The following is a 12,601-nucleotide window of genomic DNA, read 5'->3' as shown; positions in this document are numbered from 1 at the left end:
TCACACAAAGATTTTTACTCGTTGTAAACCATCCTTGGTGTAAAATTACTATTTCCTGTTATTTTTTGTGCTATGTGACCAGTAATTCAAATGTTTATCGGTAAAATATTTCCACACGGACACACACATAAATCTAATGATTTATTTATATAGAGTAAACATGTAATTTAAGCTAAGATCCAAATACGTAGGAACTATTAAGCGAAAGTCATTTGAAAGGTTTACATACTTTTGATTAAAGTTAGCATGAAGACATGTTATTTACTGACAATTATTAATGTAATAAATACCTTCAAAACGAATTCTATCTTCTCTCTGGTCCCTTTATTTCTGTCTGTATGTCTATCTCAACGAGTAAACGAACGAATAAACGAATGCGCCTTTTTAATTTCGCGTCGGAAGTGTCCATCTTTATTTCATTAATTCGAATAGACAAGCTTAGTGTCAGATGTGCTTTCCACGATAACATATCAAAACGCTGGCTTCAAATACTAGCGACGTATGATTTATAGTTGAGTTAATATAGTTTATAAATAAACTAGTAGCATACACGACCCCAGATGAGTAATCTGTTAGCCAATATAAAAAGTAATTAAGTAATTAACCCAACAGAATGTGTGTGTGTGTGTGTGCGTGTGTGTGTGTGTGTGTGTTCAAGAGGAAAATATTTTGATGATAAATATATACTGAGGTATAAGGATTTATCAATCAATGTGAAACAGGGAAATAAAATACACTGTGCAGGGGTTATGAAACCTTATTATGACAGAAATTTCGAAGCCTAATGCTTCTCATCACCTCTTGTACCTAAGCTCCATTTGCATGTCGAGCTTTTTATTGTATCGAAAAGTCTCCATTTGAATAATCATTACAAACTTGTTCCTTTTTATTCTCTCTCTCTCTCTCTCTCTCTCTCTCTCTCTCTCTCTATATATATATATATATATATATATATATATATATATATATATATAGAGAGAGAGAGAGAGAGAGAAAATAAAAAGGAACAAACCGTATTATGTGTTCATCAACGTTTCGTCTTTATTGCGAGACTTCCTCGAAATATATATATATATATATATATATATATATATATATAGGTTAGTGCGTTAGAAGAAAAGAGTGATCTCAATTCTATAAGAGGAGACTTATCTGGACAATATAAAGCTCAACAAGTATCAAGTATTTTCCATTCCTATTGTTCTCATATATATATATATATATATATATATATATATATATATATATATATATATAAACTACTAATTATAGTGAGGGTGATAAGTAGTTAAATGGATTAATCCAAATCTTATAAATACAAGACTGATAAATTAAAAAATGTATCCATTTTAAATGTGGAAATTGATGAATCGCACGGGTAAGAAATTCATTTTTATACTATGAAAAGGTTAGTAATTGCAATTAAGAATAGGAAATTGGATAAAAAAATTTTTGTAACATGTCTTCTTCCTAAGATTAAGGGTGGTGGTGTTTGATCAACACTGCTGGGGAGCCATGAAGTAATATACTGTTTTGTTTTTAAATCCCCGAAACAGTGTTTCATGGTAAACAACTGATGATCCCTTGAAAAATAAAAAAAATGGTATTATAGTAAATTCGAGAGAGTTGATGCAGTGATTGCAGGTGATTCAATGATTTACTGACTAAATGGTTTTTTAACGAATGATAAAAAGTAATTTTTTGTATAATTTCAAATGTTAAAAAATTCAAAGACTATATATATATATATATATATATATATATATATAGTATTTAGCAAAATAAAGATCAAAGGCAAGCTATAACTTTGTAGATAACACATATTGAAAGCACAAATTATGTTAAAAATCATATTTGTATAAAAGTTTGTAATAAGGCAGGTTTCTATACAGCTAGATTAATATATATATATATATATATATATATAATTCTTTTTTTTATATATAAATATTTATATTCCACAGGCATATGTTTAATGTTTACTAACAATCATCAGTTTAGTTTATATATCTGTAATGCAGGTCGAACGGTTTGACATGAAAATCTCAAATCCAATACGCTGAACCATTCAGTCATATTATATATTAGAAAAATTGTTATGAAACAAACCAATTTACACATTTCATTAAAATAAACTGACCCAGAGATATAAATTCAGTTATATCTAAATATGGCAGCTATGGCTCCAGATTTCCGACATGTATTTCTGTAAAATACCTTTCTTAATATACTTTTTGCTGACTATACCACCGTGTTTATCATGATTATATTAGCCTGTAAGGTCACAATATTGGCGCCGCAGGATTCGAGATTTAACTCTTTCCTTTGTATAAACTTTATTTTTTCTATTATCCCCTTTATTATCAAGTGTGAACTGTGATCATCTGACGGTAGGTGATCAGCTTCTGATTAAACAAACGATGTTTTGGTCACCTTTATAAACCTTTCTCATGCAAAAAGCTCCACTTAAACTAGTTCCTCTCCAATAAAACTAGCAACGATGTTAAAATAAGCTTTAAGCCGACCATGTGCGGATTTGTGACTGCATACATCCAACTTAGTAGGTCTGTATACATCTTTAAGTATCCGTCGCCACAAGACTTTGGAAAAAATATCTGTACATAGAATATGGCTATGATACGTGCTTGTGCTACACATATATCACACTCTGTGCTTCAGCAGTTATAACTTATGACAATGAGGAGCAAGATAAATGGTAACTGTATCTGTCACAATGGAGGATAACATATTACCAACGCACAAAAATACAAAGAAGCCGATCTATTCTCATCGAGGTAAACTATCCCGCGCCACCCCCGAACCTAGTATTTCTAGTTCATTTACCCGAGGCATTATACATACCCGCATAACATATATATATATATATATATATATATATATATATATATATATATATATATATATATATATATATATATAGTCATTCACATGCATTACTGTTTCGTTATATCAAAACTCATCAGTGCGGCTAGACTAACATCTCACCCAAGCCGATGATTGAACCTAGAACCATCGCGTTGATAGCCGTCGACCCACGGGAGCGGTGCCCCTAAATGATCTAAAAGAAAAAATATTCGTCCATTACTTTTATAGTGCTCAAACCACTTGTTTACAAACAAACAGCGAGCCTCGCATTTTTCAGCCAATTAAGTAGCGGGTGAGATTATTTACGACAGTGCTCTACCCAAAGAGTGCCGCTTAAAATATATTTGTAGTCATCCACATACAGTACTGTTTCGTTGTATCACAACTCATCAATGCGGCTAGACTAACACCTATCCCAAGTCGAGAATTGAACCTAGAGCCATAGCGTTGATAGCCGGCAGTTCTAGCCATCGACCCACGGGAGTGGCGTTTTTTCACATATGTTACGTTTGTATATGATTTCTGAATTAATTCATTGATATATATAGTCATGTTATATATCAATTTGAAGCGCGTTTTGCGCTCTATCGAATCGTGTTATTAATCTCTTCATTCATTTTTCTTTCACGGTTTTCCGACAGCAGTGAACCAAATTCAAATCCAAACGATTTTCTTGTTCCAGTTAAAACTAGGCCGAAAAACTGCCAAGACCACTCGTGATATCAATGATGCATTTTGCCCAGGAACCACTAACGAACGTGTGGCACGGCTATGGTTCACGAAATTTCGCAATAGTGACGAGAGCATCAAAGATGAAGACGGTCACGACCGGCCGACTCCGGTTGATAACGAACATTTGAAAGCCTTAATTGGAGTCGATCCTCGCAAAACCACACGAGAAATTGTTGTTGAACCTGAGGTCGACCACTCAACAATTGTTCACTATAAATAAAACAAATAGGGAGTTAAAATAGTTGGATAATTAGGTGCCGCATGAATTAAAAAAATAATCCCAAATCATCGTTTTGAGGTGTCTTCTACGCTCCTTCTGCGCAACAAAAACGACCCATTACTCGAGCGGATTGTGACGTGTGATGAGAAATGGGTTCTCTACGATAATCGGCGACGTTCGCCACAGTAGTTGGATGCCGGGGAAACTCCACAACACTATCCGAAGCCGAAATTGCACAGAAAAAAAAGTTATGGTGACTGTTTGGTGTTTAGCATCACAGCTTCTTGAATTCGGGCAAAACGATTACGGCGTAGAAGTACTGTCGACAAATTGACGAAATGCACCAGAAGCTCCAACGTATGTGGCCAAGATTGGTCAATATGAGGGATCAATTCTCCTCCATTATAACGCTCACCCGCGTGTTGCTCAACTAACCTTGCAAAAGCTGAACGATTATCACTTTTTCAAGCATCTCGACAACTTCCCGCGTAAAAAATGCTTCAAAAGCCCAGATGATGCCTAATCCGCCTTCAATAACTTCATCGCTTTCAGAACTCCAGATTTCAATTTTTTAAAACTTTGACCCCAATTTTGACCCCTTAACATATATTTGCTCGAATCAAATTAAAAGTTTGATCCATGTCCAAGTTACCCACATCTAAAATGTCAAGTGTTTAGACCCAAAATTGGCAGAGGAGTTTGGTAGAGTTTTCAAAGGTCGAATCGTTGAACGTTGGCCCTTTCACAGCCAAAGTTTTGGCTAAAAACCAATTTAAAAGATTTTCTCAAACCACTTATGTCAAATCTCGTTTGTTAGTGAAATTTACAAAAACAGACAGACACACACACACACACACACACACACACACTGAAATTTCACTTGTATATATATATATATATATATAATCTAGCAAGATGCAGCCACTCTGATGAGTCGTAGACGACGAAACACGTATCAGTGAATAATTATATTTAAAAAATAATGCATATGCCGCTCCCCATTTGGAGCTACCAAACTGGTCAAAGGGAAAATCATTCTCAATTCGCATATAGGTAAAAATGCAATCTATCTATATATCTATAAAAGTGAACGTGTCTGTTTGTCTGTCTGTGTGTCTGTGTGTCTGCCTGTCTGTGTACATTTCCCTACGCAATAACTCTGTCAATTTTTAGTCTATAGACTCGAAATTTGAAATACCGGGTACTGAGATTTGGGAAAATCGATGTGACGGGTGTCAGCCAGAAATTTGGCTGTTAAGGGGTCAAATTTCAACGATTTGACCTTTAAGAACTCTACCAAACTCCTCCGACAATTTTGGGTTTAGACACTTGAAATTTTAGATTTAGGTTCCTTGAACCTGGATCTAATTTAATAAAGTGATTTGAGCCCGAAACTATAAATTTTAAGGGGTCATAATAGGGGTCAAATTTTTAAAAATTAACCATTTTTTTTGTTTTTTTGCTTTTTTTGCACAGCATACACCTCCAAACACCCGAGCAACGCCGGGCACCCCTGCTAGTATATCTATAAAAGTGAACGTGTCTGTCTGTCTGTGTGTCTGCGTGTCTGTATGTCTGTGTACATTTCCCTACGCAATAACTCTGTCAATTTTTAGTCTATAGACTCGAAATTTGAAATACCGGGTACTGAGATTTGGGAAAATCGATGTGACGGGTGTCAGCCAGAAATTTAGCTGTTAAGGGGTCAAATTTCAACGATTTGACATTTAAGAACTCTACCAAACTCCTCCGACAATTTTGGGTCTAGACACTTGAAATTTTAGATATAGGTTCCTTGAACCTGGACCTAACTTAATAAAGTGATTTGAGCCCGAAACTATAAATTTTAAGGGGTCATAATAGGGGTCAAATTAAAAGAAAATTGACTGCTTTTTCTTTTTTGCTCAACATACACTTCCAAATACTCGGGCAACGCCGGGCACCCATGCTAGTTACATATAAAAGAGTCCGCTGTGGAATTTCCACAGGTCCTGCTAGTTCCATATAAATAATTAAATTAATTCAATAAGTATTGCTAACAAAAACAAACAAACAATATCTATCTATCTGTCTACCTATCTATCTCTATATATGCCCCCCACACACATATATATATATATATATATATATATATATATATATATATATATATATATATATATATAATCACAAAATAGCCCAGGTTATATTTGCTTCTGGTAAGCTTAGAAAATGTGTATGGTCGGATAGGGGTAACATAATGAAGACAAAGGTCAATGTGTATGAGATATGTGTTCTGACTTGTATACTACATGCATAAGAAACCTGCACTACATACCGAAGGCATCTCAAAGCTCTAGAGCGGTTTCATCCAAAGTGCATCTGAAAGATATTGGAGATCAGTTGGAAGTCTTTTACTCCTGATACTACCGTCCTTGAACAATCCAACATCCGTAGAATGAAAACGAGGATCGTCAAAAATGCAGTGCATTCGACTAGACACTTAGCGAGGATAACAGAGGGAAGGGTACCAAAACAATTGTTTTATGGTGATCTTTCCACAGAAAAGGTGCAATAGTTGCTGAAAATTGAAATGAAATATCTGGGAGTTAAAAATGTATATCGAAATCATTAAAGAAAAGCAATCATAGAATGACACAAAGTTTGAAGAAAGACGTGGTAAGCATTCATTACTGAAATGTTCTCTTAGAAAGCAGGATGAAGTTTGCTGCAAGAATTGAAATGCAAAGTCTGTGGCAGATTTCTTTTGTCTAACGCTGGTTTTGTGAAGTATGTGAAGTCACACAATATTAGGCAAAACCAACAGTTTTATCAGGATATGCTGCAACTGAGACCACCCAAGTATTGTAATATCTCTAAATTGCTCTGACGGTTTGACAAGACCAAATTCGCATAAACTGGAATCTTAAGAAGGTATCAATCATACCAGTTATCATAAGAGCAACCAGGCTAATGAAAAAGAATTTCAAAAACTATCTGGCGAATATACCCGGTGAAGCAAGTGCAAAAGAAATACAAACAATATCACTTAAAGGGACGGTTAGAATCTTAAAAATATCTCTCGGTTTGAGTAACTAAAATAATGGGAGAATGTTTAGCGTCCAGTAGAATGCTCCATCCCCGGGAAAAACAAAATGATAAGAAAATTAAACCAAAAAGAGAAATCCCTCCACAAGCACCACCAAATACTGGCAAGTTCCCCTGCCACATCTGTGAATGCTTATACAAGAGTGAACCTGGGTTGGAAAGTTATCTACATGCACATGGACGCACGACATCAACCTGAAGAGATAGCAGGCTTCTGTCCAGAAGTAGCAATCACACACACACACACACACACACACACGCACGCACGCACGCACGCACGCACGCACGCACGCACGCACGCACGCACACACACACACACACACACACACACACACACACACACACACACACACACACATTGGAATAATACTGAGGGCAGTGCCATTATTATTAATAATTGTTTGGGTATTTTTTATAGTTTCAACATATATTATTAATGAAAAAGTATGATAACAAACAAAAACTAATATACACTTCTAAAATATTTTTTCTCCTAAATTTTAATTCAATGTTTTAAAAACAAATTAGACAAAAAGTGGGCCAATCAAGGATGGAGTAAAAAAAAAAAAACACCTATTAAGACGTCTTGCGGCCGACAATATTAAAAATAAACGCCGGAAACAGTGTGTGTACGGGGTAACATCGTTTAAAAATCAAAAGACCATAAATTATTAGCGAGGTTGGAGAAAGATTAAAAAATATATGGGGGAAACGAAAAAAAGAAACTATTTCATCGAACACCCATAAGTTCCAAATTATGGCTATGTTTTATTCTGTTTACACAGAGATGGCTGACGTAAATTAATAGACAATTTTTAACTGGATTTTCTAGCGTGCTCTGTGTAAGATAGAGAAAGTTTCATCCGTGTACCTTCCAGTGCAGATCTGGTACTGCAATAATTGGTCACCGATGGCCGACTTATAAGCTTGTACACACTCGAATGTTGGCCATTTTCTGTGTTTTTAGAAGCTCGGAAACACTTCTATTGTCTTCCTCGATAAATTTTACATAAGAATGCAATTTTAGATTCTCTAATAGATTTTCTATAGTATCACACAAACATCACACACACATACGTACACATACATACACAGACATACACAGACATACACATACATGCACATACACACGCAGACATTTAATTTTATAAATATGGATACTTCTAGAATTCCCGACTGCATCTCGCTCATCTTTAAAAATTGTCCCGCGTAACACTCATTTGAGTATTATGCCCCCCTCTTCGTTTGTCACTCACAAAAAGACATGACACTAAATCGTCATTTTGTCGCCTGACAGCCTCGTGAGGATTTTGTTAAATATCGAATGCGCGTATATCCGCCGACGCGTATTCGCCAAGATGTTGGTACTTATCATATATGTCTGCGTCTATTGAAACCCTCACATCTATTTCTGGCTTCGGAAAGCCGAGATTTGCCTAATGAGTTTAGCATTAATTAATTTATACATACGCCAGTGATTTAATTAAGCCTTAATAAGATACCGGAGTAATTACTCAGAACGTTCAGGGTTCTTAAATTGTAAGTATACGCATGCGTACTTCGAAGCGTGTAAATGTGTGTGTGTGTGTGTGTGCGTTTTCGCGTGTGTGCTTGCGTGTGTCTGTTTCCTGGTGGATTTATAGATCGGTATAATTACCTTAACATTGGAGTCTCTATTTATACATTCCAGTAAATGAATCCAACCTTGGACAGTGAAGCGTGCACTCTGCATTCGTTGTTAAAGTGTTCAACGAGTATGCACAGGTTAAACTACACTTAATACTCTAATTGATACAAGTCTGATTGAAAAGGACCGAGTATTTTCGTTTCATTATTTTTATATGTCTTTTTGTGTCAGGTCAAGTAAGGGTTGACCTAATTCTTCCACTTCTTATTTCTTTATCCGTATCGACCATTGTTCTAACAACTGTTGAATATTATATATATATATATATATATATATATATATATATATATATATATATATATATATATATGCTATAGATTATAACATCAATACCGTCGGTTTCAAATCAACGAGTGATCAGTAAATGATCGCGCCTTGTTAACTCTCTCCAGTCCTTGTGAATTTTACTCGGAAATCTTCCCCCGCCTCTCTCTTTATCTATATATATATATATAGTTCTCTCTGATTCTCTCTCCTCTGATCTTGAGCCAGTGGTACAATGGGGAAAGAGATGGCTTGTTACTTTCAATGCATCTAAAACAAGCTTTTATCTTTACATCATCAACGCTCTGATCCCTATCTGGCATCAATTGAAATGAATGGCTCTCGTCTTGGGGAGGCCTCATGTTTTGACAAGCTTGTGGTCTTGACCTTTACTCCTGATCTTAAATAGAACATACATTAAATGCGTTGCCAAGGCCGCTGGAAATATGGTGGGATCCTTCTATCGATCCAGTAGATATCTCATTGTTCTATCTATATAAGAGCCAGGTACGCCCAAGGATGGAGTACTGTTGCAACATCTGGGCAGGATCTGCTAGAAAGGACTTATCCTGCCTTGATAGAGTTCAAAATAGACTTCGTAGCCTTGTGGTGGATGTTCTTTTCTCTTCCGTGCAACCTCTTTCTCGAAGAAGAGATGTTGCGAGTTTGTCTCTGCTTTATCGTTATTTTCATTGAAAGTGATCGGCTGAGCTACATTCCATGGTCCCCCCTCGCCAAACTTTCACAAGAAACACCCGTCTAGCAGAAAACACTATCACTAATTTCCCCCACTCTTTATCTGTGCCTAAACCTAAACGTAGATTCCATCAGCAAAGCTTCTTTCTTAGAACTGCACGCCTGTGGAACTGTCTTCCGTATTCCTGCTTTCCAGCTGACTACAATATGGTTGTCTTCAAGTCTAACGTAAACAAGTTTTTGATGAGCCGTTCCATATAAGCTAAGAAATTTACCAAATCTCCATTACTAACGGTAACTATATTGTCCAATTTCTACTGTACACTCTTTAACTCATGTGTAGATATCTAGTATTCTGACCTATTTTAAACCTAGATTAAATGTGTTTTTTTAATGTTAGTTTATATATATATATATATATATATATATATATATATATATATGATAATTTATGTATATGTATGTTTATTTTATTTATTTATTTTCTATTGTTATTGTTAATTTTAAAGTTATTTTGTGTCGCTATTCTAGACTAAATTTTATCCTGTGAACACAGTTGTTCGCTATTTCTCTCCTACAGTTTAATAAGTGTTGGGGTTCTTCAAGGTATAGGATATTATTTTCAGAAGTTTAGATAAGATAAGCCATCGGTACCGTTGGTTTCAAACTTGATATTAGGGAAGTTCCTATTATAGATAGATGATATAGATCGGCTAAAGAGAGTTTGATATTCGGACCTCAAACAGTTTCCTAATATCAGGTTTGAAACCGAAGGTACTGATGGCTTATCTCATCGAAACTTCTGAAAATAAAATATATAAATATTACGCTCTTATTCTGAAAAAAAAATCCTTATAATAGAGCACTCTGCTGGAATTCTTTTTATCCAAACAATAATATAATTATTATGTCATTTAAAAAAATATTTTCTGCTCTGACTCAACAGAAGAATAACAACTATTTCACTTTAAAAGAAAATAAAAAGAACATGGTTGATTACATACGTAAATCCGAAAAGATCGGAAGAGTAGTTGCAATGATTATGAGTCAGGGCGGAAAATATTGACATAATAATTATATGATCATTTCTGCACTACGAAACAGGTGCTGGCAAGAATTAAACATTTTAACATGCTGAAAAAATAAATAGTAAGATGAATAACATCTTGGAATTTGGAATGTAGGCTTTTTGTCATTTATTTGTATATGCTCTGTAGATATATTTAACATACATCGAGCTTCATAAATGTCATTTATTTTCACATGCTCTATAGTTATATTAAACATAAATAAAAGGGTTGGTATGAATAAAGAGCGAAGTATAATTGAATAAGCATATATTTCCAATGAAGATTTCCCCCTCTCACCCTCTCTCTTTTTCTTTCTCTCCTCTCTCTCTCTCTCTCTCTCTCTCTATATATATATATATATATATAAAGAGAGAGAGAGAGAGAGAGAGAGAGAGAGAGAGAGATGTGGAAGTCTATCGACAGAAATAGTCCTCATTTTATTCCCATCTGCCGTAATCATACAACCTAAACGAGGTTTAAATACTTGGAATAGTAACTAAATCCGCATATTGCAAACTTAGAAAATCAGCTGAATTATATCCCTGGAACATTCACAAAATACCAAAGGGAACCTAGCCATATCAGTAGTGAAATATAAGCAGAAGAATGAACCCGAAAGTGTGAAATAGAAATGGGTCATCACCAGCTGTTTATCATGTAACCGTTTAAAACAAGTTATTAGATCCATGATTTGCGCAGTACTGATCAAAATACCACTTCCCCATAACTAAATGCTGACACAATTCAGTTATTATTTCACACAGAGCAATATTACAATTCTCCACAAATGCGATAAACAAATACAGAGAATATATAAAAGAATGATAAACAAAATAGAAGAAAAAAGAATATTATACAAGATGGCAGAATGTATAAAAATTGAAACAGAGGAATAAAGGAACCAAAGAAAGAAAGGAAACCCTTTTTGCTTTCAAATAACGAAAGGAAAGAAAAAAAATGAAGGGAGAAAGAAAAAAGAAGAAAGAAAACGAAAAAGAGAAGAAACTGTAAAAAAAGAAAATGAAATGAAAATAAAGAAATTGAGTATAACCAGAAAGGAAGGCAGGAAAGAAGAACGATAGATAAAAATAAATGAAAGTAAAGAAAAGAACTGAATAGAAACAAATAATCAATCAATTAGAAAAGAAAAGGTTATGTAAGAACAGCAGGAAAGAAGAAATAAAGACAGGAAAATGAATGAATTTTTATTAGTGATTGTTATTTGTTCTTCTGTGATGCACAATGTTTAGAAGCGACAATTTCTTTTGCCTTTCTTTCTCTATCCCCTTACCGCCCCTATTCGAATCCACTTGACTGAATTAGTTAATCAAATTGAACGCTTGTTTCCTCATAATGCTGGAATATTTTCGCCCCGAGAAAAGTTTTACAGAAATATATAACACAAAATAATGGCCGACACGTAGAACGAGAGAGACAACACGAGGATCACAATACATACATCCATCCATCCATCCATCCATCCATCCATCCATCCATACATACATACATACATACATACATAGAAAAACATACTAGCAAACGTACTGATATACAACTACTTAAGTATTTACGCATGCACAGAGAAAAGATGCTTGTAGAGTGTGATATTTCGGTGGATGGATGGATGGATGTATATTTGCTGATAGATATTTCTATTTCAATCTAATGTACAGATAAGATTTTTATATATAAATGTATGAAATTGCCCCAAAGTGATTGAGGTTGGAGTTAATAGGTGATATATATATATATATATATATATAAAGCTGAATATAATATAAAGCTGCATGTGTGTGTGTCTGGTCACGAATTGGCTCCTATATGGTTGACTATTTAAAAAAAAAACTGATTACATATAATCGAGACACAGGAATGGGTATGTTTGATCTGGCAGAACGGTGGTTACTTAAAATTGTGGGGTCTGCGTTCGCGCCTGGTCCACAAAGTATGGAAATAAAA

The sequence above is a fragment of the Euprymna scolopes genome, chromosome 2 (genome assembly GCF_053919585.1).
Source record: "Euprymna scolopes isolate OS-2025 chromosome 2, ASM5391958v1, whole genome shotgun sequence".
In the NCBI taxonomy this organism is placed as follows: domain Eukaryota; kingdom Metazoa; phylum Mollusca; class Cephalopoda; order Sepiida; family Sepiolidae; genus Euprymna; species Euprymna scolopes.
Note: the sequence above shows the minus strand (reverse complement) of the source record.